The sequence below is a fragment of the Pristiophorus japonicus genome, chromosome 17 (genome assembly GCF_044704955.1).
Source record: "Pristiophorus japonicus isolate sPriJap1 chromosome 17, sPriJap1.hap1, whole genome shotgun sequence".
NCBI lineage: Eukaryota > Metazoa > Chordata > Chondrichthyes > Pristiophoridae > Pristiophorus > Pristiophorus japonicus.
The window spans coordinates 29,806,365-29,820,686 of record NC_091993.1 but is presented as its reverse complement, the minus strand read 5'-3'; positions in this window follow the sequence as shown (position 1 = coordinate 29,820,686).

Below are 14,322 nucleotides of genomic sequence, written 5' to 3'. Positions count from 1 at the left end.
AAATTCCAATTGCAGCTCATTCTGAATCTTTCTCTTTCACATGAGAGGTTGTGTAAAATGGAAAAAAATAAAGTAACAATTTTTGTCCCAATTAATCAGTAACCAATATTGTAAAGAACAATATCATTGCATCAACGAGCTTTTCCCAGAAAGAGCCAAGCCCCGTGATCTGGAGCAGTTTGAAATGTCGCAGCTGATTTCTCTTGTTACCCTGGGCAGCGTAACCTCCCTCTGAGTCAGAAGGTTGTGGGTTCAAGCCCCCCCCACCTCCAGAAACTGCAGCACAAAAATCTAGGCTGACACTCCAAGTGCAGTGCTGAGGGAGTGCTGCATTGTCGGAGGTGCCGTCTTTCAGACGAGACGTTAAACCAGGGCCCTGTCTGTCCTCTCAGGTGGATGTAGAAGATCCCACGGCACTATTTAGAAGATGAACAGGGGGGGTTATCCTTGGTGTCATGGCCAATATTTCTTCTTCTTAGGCAGTCCCCCGGAGTCGAGGATGACTTGCTTCCACACTAATATGAATTCTCAGGTGACTGATGAGACCAATGTGGGATCTACAGTCTCTGTCACAGGTGGGGCAGGTGGTGGTTGAAGGGACGGGTGGGTGGGGTGCTTGGGTTGTCGTACGATCCTTCCGCTGTTTGCGCTTGGCTTCCGTGTGCTCCCGGTGAAGAGACTCGAGGTGTTCGGTGCCTTCCCGGCGAATATTTATTCAACATTTATCCTTCAATCAACATAACAAAAACAGATTATCTGGTCATTATCACATTGCTGTTTGTGGGAGCTTGCTGTGCGCAAATTGGTTGCCACGTTTCCCACATTACAACAGTGACTACACTCCAAAAGTACTTCATTGGCTGTAAAGCGCTTTGGGACGTTCAGTGGTCGTGAAAGGCACTATAGAAATGCAAGTCTTTCTTTCTTTTGACTACCGATCAGTGGATGACAGGAAAAAGGATCAAGCTACAAATGTTGGAATTCTGAAATTAACAGGGAAAAATGCAGGAAACGCACAACAGGCTGGCCAGCATCGGTGAAGAGAAAGGACAGATTGGGACGTTTCCGATGTGCCCTTTCATCAGAAGACATTCGATGGTCGTACTTTTCTGCTGTGGGAACTGGCTGTGTGCAAAGCAACTGCTGCATTTACCAACGTCACAACTCATTGTATGTGAAGCACTTTCAGACATTTCTGAGATGAGATAAGAGACTGTATGAATGCAAAATTTAAAAAAACTTAGTCCAGTTTTCATACAGATAATTGACCACAGCAGCCATTCTACAAACCTTACCGAGCCCCAGAGTTACCGCTTCGGTTATACACATGGCAGAGCCCATTTTTCCCAACATTTTGATGGTGAATATCTAATCCCGACAGGAGTGGATTAGGAAGGGGTTTGAGCCATTGGAATTCTAAACAATGGGAGCGAATGGGAAAGTGTTGGATCCATTGGAATTTTATACAATGGGAGCGAATGGGAAGGTGGCCAATGCAACAAGAATATAACATGTATTTATATAGTGCCTTTAACGTAGTATAGTGCCCCAAGGCGCTTCACAGGAGCGTTATAAGACAAAAAAATTGACACCCAGCCACATAAGAAATTAGGGCAGATTACCAAACGCTTGGTCAAAGTGGTAGGGTTTAAGGTGCATATTAAGGGAGGAAAGAGAGGTAGCAAGGAAGAGAGGTTTAGGGAGGGAGTTCCAGAGCTTGGGGCCCAGGCAGCTGAAGGCACGGCCACCAATGGTTGAGCGATTATAATCAGGGATGCTCAAGAGGGCAGAATTAGAGGAGTGCAGATATCTCGGGGGAAGGTGGGGCTGGAGGAGATTACAGAGATAGGGAGGGGCGAGGCCACGGAGGGATTTGAAAACAAGGATGAGAATTTTGAAATCGAGGCATCACTTAACCGGGAGCCAATGTAGGTCAGCGAGCGCAGGGGTGATGGGTGAGTGGGACTTGGTGCGAGTTAGGACAAGGGCAGCCGAGTTTTGGATGACCTCAAGTTTAGGTAGGGTAGAATGTGGGAGGCAAGCCGGGAATGCGTTGGAATAGTCAAGTTTAGAGGTAACAAAGACATGGGTGAGGGTTTCAGCAGCGGATGAGCTGAGGCAAGGGCGGAGATAGACGATGTTACGGAGGTGGAAATAGGCCGTCTTAGTTATATCATGGATCTGTGGTCGGAAGCTAATTTTAGGGTCAAATATGACACCAAGGTTGCGAACAGTCTGGTTCAGCATAAGACAGATGCTCGGGAGAGGGTAGAAGTCGGTGGCTAGGGAACGCAATTTGTGACGTGGACTGAAAACAATGGCTTCAGTCGTTCCAATATTTAATTCTAGGCAATAGAAGCAAATAGCAAGCAGTTTGGTTCATTAGAATTTTGTACAGTGGGAGTGAATGGGAAGGGATTTGATCCATTGGGATTCTGTACAATGGGAGTGAATGGGAAGGGGTTGGGTCCATTGGGATTGTGTGCAATGGGAGAGAATGGGAAGGGGTTGGGTCCATTGGGATTCTGTACAATGGGAGAGAATGGAAGGGGTTGGGTCCATTGGGATTGTGTACAATGGGAGAGAATGGGAAGGGGTTGGGTCCATTGGAATTGTGTACAATGGGAGTGAATGGGAGGGGGTTGGGTCCATTGGGATTGTGTACAATGGGAGAGAATGGAAAAGGGTTGGGTCCATTGGGATTGTGTACAATGGGAGTGAATGGGAAGGGGTTGGGTCCATTGGGATTGTGTACAATGGGAGTGAATGGGAGGGGGTTGGGTCCATTGGGATTGTGTACAATGGGAGAGAATGGAAAGGGGTTGGGTCCATTGGGATTGTGTACAATGGGAGTGAATGGGAAGGGGTTGGGTCCATTGGGATTGTGTACAATGGGAGTGAATGGGAGGGGTTTGATCCACTGGGATTGTATACAATGGGAGAGAATGGGAAGGGGTTGGGTCTATTGGGAATGTGTACAATGGGAGGGGGTTGGGTCCATTGGGATTCTGTACAATGGGAGTGAATGGGAGGGGGTTTAATCCACTGGGATTGTGTACAATGGGAGAGAATGGGAAGGGGTTGGGTCCATTGGGATTGTGTACAATGGGAGCGAATGGGACGGGGTTGGGTCCATTGGGATTGTGTTCACTGGGAGAGAATGGGAGGGGGTTTGGTCCACTGGGATTCTGTACAATGGGAGTTCGCTGAAATGCTACACTTGGAATATGTTAATATTACTTGAACGCGCACACATTCAGGGTCACAGGGAAATGTTCGATTCCAGGACGAATTACAGTGGGGCGTGTGTTGGTCAAGAGTGCAATTACCACATCTTTGGTGTCAAAATCATTGTGGACCTAATGATTAAATATAGAAGAATAGATACCTGGCAGTGATTGCAAGCTGCAATCGAATCAAAGAGATCAGATGACATCGTAAACCACCATGGAAAGGCTCACCATTTTATAGCAGCTCTCAGAGCCTGAGATTAGATTACTGCCTTTGAAATCACTCCCTGGTATCTGTTATCATTTATAATATATACTGTTTTAGTTTTATAAGCAGGTTTATTGTGGCTTTGGTTGGGATTTTGACGGCTCGTGGGTTCAATGTGCTGGAATTGTGATGAGATACAGGTAGAGTTTACCCAGAAGTAATCTGCTGTTGATTCTGAGGGATTTCCACACCCAGTATGCACCGCATGGCATTCTGCTGCTGGAGGGAATGCCCCTTTTAGCTTTCCGGCTTCCGGCCCCTCCTTTCCTGAAGGCGCTGACTCTTGTGGGCAGACGCAGCCCTCAGTTACCCTCGCCCCAAGTGGTCATTCTTGTTGTGTGAGCCTGGATTGTGTAAGTACCAGCAGCCAGTGGCCCGATGAAGGCCCATCAAAAGGCCTGCGGAGCTCGCAGCATCCCCTCCCCTTTAATGGAAAGGGGAGGGGCCTTGAACCGCGTCGGCGCTACGAGGAGAGGCCGCGGCCCAACCCTCGTCCCCGATCCCGCCACGAGGGGAAGCAGAGTGCGCGACACTGCGCTCCACTTCTCTCGGGGACAGTGACCCCAACTTAGGTCGCGGGTCCGGGTTCTGCGCTTGGCACAGGGAGGTCCTGCCCCGAGACGGTTACTACCCTCAAACAGACCCAACTTCTAGGCCACAGACTCACAGAACGGTTACAGCACAGAAGGAGGCCATTCGGCCCGTCGAGCCCGTGCTGGCTCTCTGCAAGAGCACTTCAGCTAGTCCCACTCCCCCGCCCTTTCCCTGTAGCCCTGCCAATGTTTTTCCTTCAGGTACTTATCCAATTCCCTTTTGAAAGCCACGATTGAGTCTGCCTCCACCGCCCTCTCAGGCAGCGCATTCCAGATCCTAACCACTCGCTGCGTAAAAAAGTTTTCCCTCATGTCGCCTTTGGTTCTTCTGCCAATCACCTTAAATCTGTGTCCTCTGGTTCCCGACCCTTCTACCAATGGGAATGGTATGAAATATTCTTACATTTTTTTAAATGTTTATCACACATTAATATTGTCGATTACTGTCAGGTTTAATCCATTGACACTTACTGATTGTACAAGGCTAATAAATCACATACATAATCTGCTTTTTGTTGATGTTTTGTTTCACATTGAGTTACGGAGTGAATGATTCATTAAGCTATTGTATAAAGTTGCAAATTGGCTGTTTTTCTGCGGACACATGATATGAATCTAGATCAAAGCGCAAAATGGATCAGCAAACAAATTATTCATTTACTGGGACTCAGCCATATTCCAATGTCATCAAAAGTCCCTTCCAGGGCTCGTTGGCAGAAATCCCGGGACAAACTCCGTTGTCTAGTCGCCGATTCCATCCCCCTCCTCGGTCACTGTCTCGGTTTGAAGCAGATGTTTGCAACCTCTGTGTCCTACTCGAGCCCGAGGCTTCTGACTCCATATCCCCGCCATCACCAAGGCCACCTACCTCAACCTCCAGAGCTGTCGCCCACGCCTTTCTCACCTCCAGGCTCGATTATTCCAGTGCTCCCCTGGCCGTCCTTCTATTCTCCATGTTCGGTAAACTTCAATCCATGCAGAACTCTGCTGTCCGGAGCCTGTACCACACTGATAACCGTTCACCCATCACTCCTCTCCTTGGCTCTTGGAGTCCTTCAATTTAATATTCTCATCCTTGCATTTACATCGGATTACATGGGATATACGGCACAAAAACAGGCTATTCGGCCCATCCAGTCCATGCCGCCGTTTATGCTCCACTCGAGCCTCCTCCCGTCTTCTCTCATCTAACTTCATCAACATAACCCTCTATTCCCTTCTTCCTCATTTGTTTATCCAGCTTTCCCTTAAATGCATCGATACTATTCGCCTCAACCCCTCCCTGTGGCAGCGAGTTCCACATTCTCACCACTCTCTGGGTAAAGACGTTTCTTTTGAATTCCCCATTGGATTTCTTGCTGACTATCTTATATTGACGGCCTCTAGTTATGCTCTGCCCCACAAGTGGAATATAGCCCTTCCAGCCCTATAATCCCCTATAATCCCCTCAGAACTCTCTGTTCCTCTGGTCTCTTGTATCGCCCACTCTCCCTTCACTCCACTAGTATCAGCCGTGCTTTCAGCTCCCTCAGCCCCAAACTGGAATTCCCTCCCTCAACTGCTCCACCTCTCGACCTCCTTAAAACAAAGTTTTTGATCACCCCTCATAACATCTCCTTGTTGTTGGAATGTAAGTTGTGAGGAGGATACAAAGAGGCTTCAAGGGGATATAGGCAGGCTAAGTGAATGGGCAAGAACACGGCAGATGGAATACAATGTGGAGAAATGTGAAGTTATCCACTTTGATAGGAAAAATAGAAAAGCAGAATATTTTTTAAAGGGTGAAAGATTGGGAAATGTTGGTGTTCAGAGGGACCTGGGTGTCCTTTTACACGAATCACTGAAAGTTAACAAGCAGGTACAGCAAGCAATTAAGAAAGCAAATGGTATGTTGGCCTTTATTACAAGAGGATTTGAATATGAATAAAGACATCATACTGCAATTATATAGGGCCCTGGTGAGACCACACCTGGAGTACTGTGTACAGATTTGATCTCCTTACTTAAGCAAGGATATACTTGTCACAGAGGGAGTGCAATGAAGGTTCACCAGACTGATTCCTTGGATGGGGGGACTGTCCTATGAGGAGAGATTGAGTAGACTAGGCCTATATTCTCTGGAGTTTAGAAGAATGTGATCTCATTGAAACATACAAAATTCTTACAGGGCTTGACAGGGTAGATGCAGGGAGGATGTTTCCCCCGGGCTGGGGAGTCTAGAACCAGGGGTCACAGTCTCAGCATGAGGGATTGGCCATTTAGGACTGAGATGAGGAGAAATTTCTTCACTCAGAGGGTGGTGAATCTTTGGAATTCTCTACCCCAGAGGGCTGTGGAGGCTCAGTCGTTGAGTATATTTCAGGCAGAATTCAATAGATTTTTGGATATTAAGGAAATCAAGGGATATGGGGATCGGGCAGGAAAGTGGAGTTGAGGTAGAAGATCAACCATGATCTTATCGAATGGTGGAGCAGGCTCGAGGGGCCGAATGGCCGACTCCTGCTCCTAATTCTTATGTTCTTGTGCATGTTGTTGTTGCTGGCCTGAGGTCTGGATCTTCTGACTGGTAGACGGGAGCCAGTTCAGATTAGCAACTTGCTGTTCGTTAGTCTCACCGGAAAGCTATACCTTTCGTCCTGTATTCCTTTCAAAAAATGTCAATGAGACGTTACTTGGACACATAGTGTCCTCGATCAGGCCAACATCCCCAGCAATGAAGCACCGACCACACTCGACCAGCTCCGTTGGGCGGGCCACATTGTTCGCATGCCTGACACAAGACTCCCAAAGCAAGTGCTCTACTTGGAACTCCTACACGGCAAGCAAGCCCCAGGTGGGCAGAGGAAATGTTACAAGGACACCCTCAAAGCCTCCTTGATAAAGTGCAACATCCCCACCGTCCCTGGCCAAAGACTGCCCTAAGTAGAGGAAGAGTGTCCAGGAGGGTGCTGAGCACCTCGAGTCTCATCGCCGAGAGCATACAGAAAGCAAGCGCAGGCAGCGGAAGGAGCGTGCGGCAAACCTGCCCCACCCACCCCTTCCCTCAACCACTGTCTGTCCCACCTGTGACAGAGACTGTAATTCCCGTATTGGACTGTTCAGCCACCTGAGAACTCACTTTTGGAGTGGAAGCAAGTCTTCCTCGATTCCGAGGGACTGCCTATGATGATGATGATGATATACCCTACCAGAAATTGAGGGAAAAACATGGAATGAGATATAGAATGAGTGAGAATGAGAAAGATGGAAAGAGACAGAAAGAGTGATGAGAGGAAGAAAAAAAAACCCAGCAACAGCGATAAAGAGAGAGAAGGAGACGGAGACGGAGACATTGTTTGATTTGCTTTGTCTCTTTGCAGGTGTTGTCATTGACAAGCTTCAGATATGTAGCACTTTCACCGATGGCAGTGCAGCCCAGCTCAATTATTCTCACTCAGACCCCAGGGACCAGGAGATTCCGTTAAAGCAGGCTGGGATGATGTTCCCTGCACAGGAGAGATAAATACTTCACGGTGCTTCATTTTAGAGCCAATGAAACCCACTCTGCCAAAGCATGTAAGTTGACGAAGCCCTGCAACTCAGGTTATGACCCTGCTCTTTAATGGGCCTTCATCATGTGCACCATTTAACACCCGCTGGCTCTACACAAGGCCAATCACCTCTCAGAGAATCGTGGAATGATAGAGCATAAAAGGAGGTCATTCGGCCCATCGTGACTGTACTGGCTGTTTGAACAAGCGATTCAATCAGTCCCACTCCCCCGCTCTTTCCCCATAGCCCTGTAAATGTTTCCCCTTCAAATATTTATCCAATTCCCTTTTGAAAGTTACTATTGAATCTGCTCCCACCGCCCTTTCAGGCAGCGCGTTCCCGATCACAACAACTCGCTGCATAAGTGTTTTTTGCCTCTGGTTCATTTGTCAATTACCTTAAACCTGTGTCCTCTGGTTACTGATCCTCCTGCCACTGGAAACAACTCCTTATTTACTCTATCAAAACACTTCATGATATTGAACAACTCAATCAAATCTCCCCTTGATCTTCCCTCCTCATCCAAGTGCTTGTGGAATCTCCCGAACAACTTCGCAACACTCTCTTTTCATATCCACACAATAAAATGTTGAAGTGCAGTCTATAGTTTGAACCTCGGCAGGTGATGATATAAAAACAATGCATCGCCATGGATACCTTAAGTCCTAATCCACTTGTTGTGAGTTGAATTTCCAGCTCTTCAGCTGCCCAATCACTAGTCCTTTCGCAGATGCAGCCTCTGACATTCACAGAAGGAGTTCCGGTTAAAAGGCCATCGGCCTGAAACGTTAACTCTGTTTCTCTCTCCACTGATGCTGTCCGACCCGCTGAGTATTTCCAGCAGTCTCTGTTTTCATCTCTGAAATTCACAGTTGCCCAAATGCTAGCTGGCCATTTGACCTCCCTTTAATTCGTTCATGTGATGTGGGCACCTACAAGCTCGTCCCGAATATATCTGACTCTCTTCAACTTTGAAGGTATCCTGATGTCTGGGGCATGAATCCTTCACCTAGGTTTATAAATAACAAAATAATTCAACAGCAGCAACAACAAAAGAAATCCAACAGGGAATTCAGAAGGAACTTCTTTATCCAGAGAGTGGTGAGAATGTGGAACTCGCTGCCACAGGGAGTGGTTGAAGCGAATAGTATCGATGCATTTAAGGGGAGGCTAGACAAGCATTTGAGGGAGAAGGGAATAGAGGGTTATGCTGATAGATTTAGATGAGGAAAGACGGGAGGAGGCTCGAGTGGAGCATAAACGCCGGCATGGACTGATTGGGCCGAAAGACCTGTTTCTGTGCCGCATATCCTGTGTAATGTGTAAAACTTGCATTTATATAAGCGCCTTTAATGTGGTAAAATTCCCAAGGTGTTTTACAGGAGCATTATAAAAAAGAATTTGGCACTAAGTTACATAAGGAAATATTAGGGCAGGTGGCCAAAGGCTTGGTCAAAGAGGTAGGTTTTAAGGAGCATCTTGAAGGAGGCAAGAGAGGTAGAGAGGCGGAGAGGTTTAGGGAGGGAGTTCCAGAGCTTGGGGCCCAGGCAACAGAAGGCACGGCCACCAATGGTGGAGCGATTATAATCAGGGATGCTCAAGGGGGCAGAATTAGAGGAGCGCAGAGATCTCAGGGGAGGGTTGTAGGGCTGGAGGAGATTACAGAGATAGGGAGGGGCGAGGGCCATGGAGGGATTTGAAAACAAGGTTGAGAATTTAAAAATCGAGGTGTTGCTTAACCGGAAGCCAATGTAGGTCAGCGAGCACAGGGGCTGATGGGTGAGCGGGACTTGGGGCGAGTTAGGACACGGGGCAGCGAGCACAGGGGGTGATGGGTGAGCGGGACTCGGGGCGAGTTAGGACACGGGGCAGCGAGCACAGGGGGTGATGGGTGAGCGGGACTCGGGGCGAGTTAGGACATGGGGCAGCGAGCACAGGGGGTGATGGGTGAGCGGGACTCGGGGCGAGTTAGGACACGGGACAGCGAGCACAGGGGGTGATGGGTGAGCGGGACTTGGAGCGAGTTAGGACACGGGGCAGCGAGCACAGGGGGTGTTGGGTGAGCGGGACTCGGGGTGAGTTAGGACACGGGGCAGCGAGCACAGGGGGTGATGAGTGAGCGGGACTCGGTGCGAGTTAGGACACGGGGCAGCGAGCACAGGGGGTGATGGGTGAGCGGGACTCGGGGCGAGTTAGGACACGGGGCAGCGAGCACAGGGGGTCATGGGTGAGCGGGACTCGGGGCGAGTTAGGACACGGGACAGCGAGCACAGGGGGTGATGGGTGAGCGGGACTTGGAGCGAGTTAGGACACGGGGCAGCGAGCACAGGGGGTGATGGGTGAGCGGGACTCGGGGTGAGTTAGGACACGGGGCAGCGAGCACAGGGGGTGATGGGTGAGCGGGACTCGGGGTGAGTTAGGACACGGGGCAGCGAGCACAGGGGGTGATGGGTGAGCGGGACTAGGGGCGAGTTAGGACATGGGGCAGCGAGCACAGGGGGTGATGGGTGAGCGGGACTCGGGGCGAGTTAGGACACGGGGCAGCGAGCACAGGGGGTGATGGGTGAGCGGGACTCGGTGCGAGTTAGGACACAGGGCAACGAGCACAGGGGGTGATGGGTGAGCGGGACTCGGTGCGAGTTAGGACACGGGGCAGCGAGCACAGGGGGTGATGGGTGAGCGGGACTCGGGGCGAGTTAGGACACGGGGCAGCGAGCACAGGGGGTGATGGGTGAGCGGGACTCGGGGCGAGTTAGGACACGGGGCAGCGAGCACAGGGGGTGATGGGTGAGCGGGACTCGGGGCGAGTTAGGACACGGGACAGCGAGCACAGGGGGTGATGGGTGAGCGGGACTTGGAGCGAGTTAGGACACGGGGCAGCGAGCACAGGGGGTGATGGGTGAGCGGGACTCGGAGCGAGTTAGGACACGGGGCAGCGAGCACAGGGGGTGATGGGTGAGCGGGACTCGGGGTGAGTTAGGACACGGGGCAGCGAGCACAGGGGGTGATGGGTGAGCGGGACTCGGGGCGAGTTAGGAAACGGGGCAGCGAGCACAGGGGGTGATGGGTGAGCGGGACTTGGGGCGAGTTAGGACATGGGGCAGCGAGCACAGGGGGTGATGGGTGAGCGGGACTCGGGGCGAGTTAGGACACGGGGCAGCGAGCACAGGGGGTGATGGGTGAGCGGGACTCGGTGCGAGTTAGGACACAGGGCAACGAGCACAGGGGGTGCTGGGTGAGCGGGACTCGGTGCGAGTTAGGACACGGGGCAGCGAGCACAGGGGGTGATGGGTGAGCGGGACTCGGGGCGAGTTAGGACACGGGGCAGCGAGCACAGGGGGTGATGGGTGAGCGGGACACGGGGCGAGTTAGGACACGGGACAGCGAGCACAGGGGGTGATGGGTGAGCGGGACTTGGAGCGAGTTAGGACACGGGGCAGCGAGCACAGGGGGTGATGGGTGAGCGGGACTCGGAGCGAGTTAGGACACGGGGCAGCGAGCACAGGGGGTGATGGGTGAGCGGGACTCGGGGCGAGTTAGGACACGGGACAGCGAGCACAGGGGGTGATGGGTGAGCGGGACTTGGAGCGAGTTAGGACACGGGGCAGCGAGCACAGGGGGTGATGGGTGAGCGGGACTCGGAGCGAGTTAGGACACGGGGCAGCGAGCACAGGGGGTGATGGGTGAGCGGGACTCGGGGCGAGTTAGGACACGGGACAGCGAGCACAGTGGGTGATGGGTGAGCGGGACTTGGAGCGAGTTAGGACACGGGGCAGCGAGCACAGGGGGTGATGGGTGAGCGGGACTCGGAGCGAGTTAGGACACGGGGCAGCGAGCACAGGGGGTGATGGGTGAGCGGGACTCGGGGTGAGTTAGGACACGGGGCAGCGAGCACAGGGGGTGATGGGTGAGTGGGACTCGGGGTGAGTTAGGACACGGGGCAGCGAGCACAGGGGGTGATGGGTGAGCGGGACTCGGGGCGAGTTAGGACACGGGGCAGCGAGCACAGGGGGTGATGGGTGAGCGGGACTCGGTGCGGGTTAGGACACAGGGCAACGAGCACAGGGGGTGATGGGTGAGCGGGACTCGGGGCGAGTTAGGACACGGGGCAGCGAGCACAGGGGGTGATGGGTGAGCGGGACTCGGGGCGAGTTAGGACACGGGGCAGCGAGCACAGGGGGTGATGGGTGAGCGGGACTCGGGGCGAGTTAGGACACGGGGCAGCGAGCACAGGGGGTGATGGGTGAGCGGGACTCGGTGCGAGTTAGGACACGACAGCAGAGGTTTGGATCTTATTGTGAATCTTTGGAATTCTCTGCCCCAGAGGGCCGTGAATGCTCTGAGTATATTCAAGGCTGAGATTGATGGATTTTTTTGGACTCTGGGGGAATCAAGGGATGTGGAGATCGGGCGGGAAAGTGGAGTTGAGGCCGAAGGTAAGCCGTGATCTCATTGAATGGTGGAGCAGTCGCAAGGGGCCGTAGGGCCTACTCCTGCTCCTATTTCTTATGTTCTTATAATATTTGCTGAATCTCTGTGTGTAGGTCACTTTCTCTGAGGAATTCCAAGGATTCCTATTAATACGGTACCACTGCTGAAGTGAAACAGTAATGGGCGGGTTATTTGTTAACCATCGCCGGGTTGTTATTGAGTTCCCGGAGAGCCGAGAAGAGTCAAAGGTTTACGTGCCCTGCTGTTCAACGCACGGCTAGAGAAACAAAGTTGATAAGGAGCCAAACAAGCTGCGGACACACAAAATGTATTGTGCTTTTTTTTTATTGAGGGACCAGGTGACAGTCCAAGGTCAAAGTTCAGTGCATCACCGAAGCTGCAAAGACAAGTGAGTCACGAAGTAAGTGTTAGGTGAAACCAAACTTGAGCTTTAAAAGCCTGTAGACTGAAGGAAGAAACCTCAGGGAGGAAAGAAATTCCACAGTTTTGAGATCCTGGGGAACATAAGAAATAGGAGCAGGAGTCGGCCATTCGGCCCCTCGAGCCTACTCCGCCATTCAGTAAGATCATGGCTGATCTGATCTTGGGCTCAGCTCCACTTCCCCGCCTGCTCCCCATAAGCCTTGACTCCCTTATCGCTCAAAAACCTGTCTATCTCCGCCTTAAATATATTCACTGACCCAGCCTCCACAGCTCTCTGGGGCAGAGAATTCCACAGATTCACGACCCTCTGAGAGAAGAAATTCCTCCTCATCACCGTTCTAAATGGGCGACCCCTTATTCTGAAACTATGCCCCCTAGTTCTAGATTCCCCCACGAGGGGAAACATCCTCTCTGCATCTACCCTGTCCAGCCCCCTCAGTTTCTTATACGTTTCAATAAGATCACCTCTTATAGTAGAAGACTGACTGATGAGTCTTGGGGGTGAATGGGGAGATTTTTAGGTGGCCAGGCAATTGCAAATCAAGGTTGGCCACCACATTGACGCCTGTAATGTATTTGCTTCATGGGTTCTTTGCTTAAGAATTCATAGCAACACATTGCTATTAAGAACTAGTTGGTTTATTAGCAAAGGTTTAACAATCACACTACACATTACCAGTTCATCCACTAGGCTCACAACTGCATACCTCATCGTGGATCCCCCGAACCCAACTGGCTGGGGTTTTATTGAGTCTTGTGAACATCACGTGACTGGTTAAGCCACTCACAACTCAACAGCTCTACAACTATTTTGGTTGATCTGCAGATCAAATGCCCCCTTATTAAAGGGCCACTAAAAACCGACAAATAAACACATTAAACTTTGGACATTAAATGGATCAAATTAAAATTTGGTTGCCAGGGGTGACGATGCACTCCAGTCCCTCTGGTGCCCATCTCGCACGGAAGGCCGCGAGCGTACCGGTGGACTTTGCGTGCTCCATCTCCAAGGACTCCCTGGCTCGGATGTAGCCGCGGAAGAGAGGCAGGCAGTTGGGCTGAACGACCTCCTCGACCGCCCGCTGCCTGGACAGGTTAATAGCCACCTTGGCCAGGCTCAGGAGCAGGCTCACGAGGAGACCTTCCGACCTGCCCACTTCCCTCACGTGCTCACAGGTACATACATTAGAATGCCTGAGACCCACCTGATGCAAAGAGGGGTGGCCAGACCCCGATTGCAATTTTCAGGTAGAAATGGCGGAGCGTGCTCTCTACCTAGTTGTGCCAGGCATTGAGTGGCCCCACCAGGGGTCCTTAAAGGGATGCGAGGACATCCCTCATGAAAATAGCCCAGTGAACTTTCAAATGGTTTTTCCTGGTGGGCCCAGCACCTCCTGCGCACCCCCCCGCCCCCTATAAAGACTCCGTGCGGCCTGCTCAAGGGCCCCCTCCCCGGATTCCCACCCCTCCAGCGCAATCCGTGAGCCCGGCTCAGGCTGAGAGCTGCCCAACTTCCTGCCTTCCTGGAACCGGCGAGTTGCAGCGCATAATTCATTTCTGATAATTAGATCGTTATTCTGCAATTAAACAAATGATGCAATGATTAGACCTCCATTGCTTAAGGGGAACTCTCCGCCACAATGCTATCACTTTGCATCTCCATAAACTAACTTTAACTCTACCCCAAAGGCTCAGTGGCTAAATGCCCCTCCCAGTGTGCGATGGAGACAGGAAGGTCACACGTTATTCTTATCCTTCTTCTTGTTTTCAAATCCCTTCATGGCCTCGCGCCTCCCTAGCTCTGTAATCTCCTCCAGCCCCACAA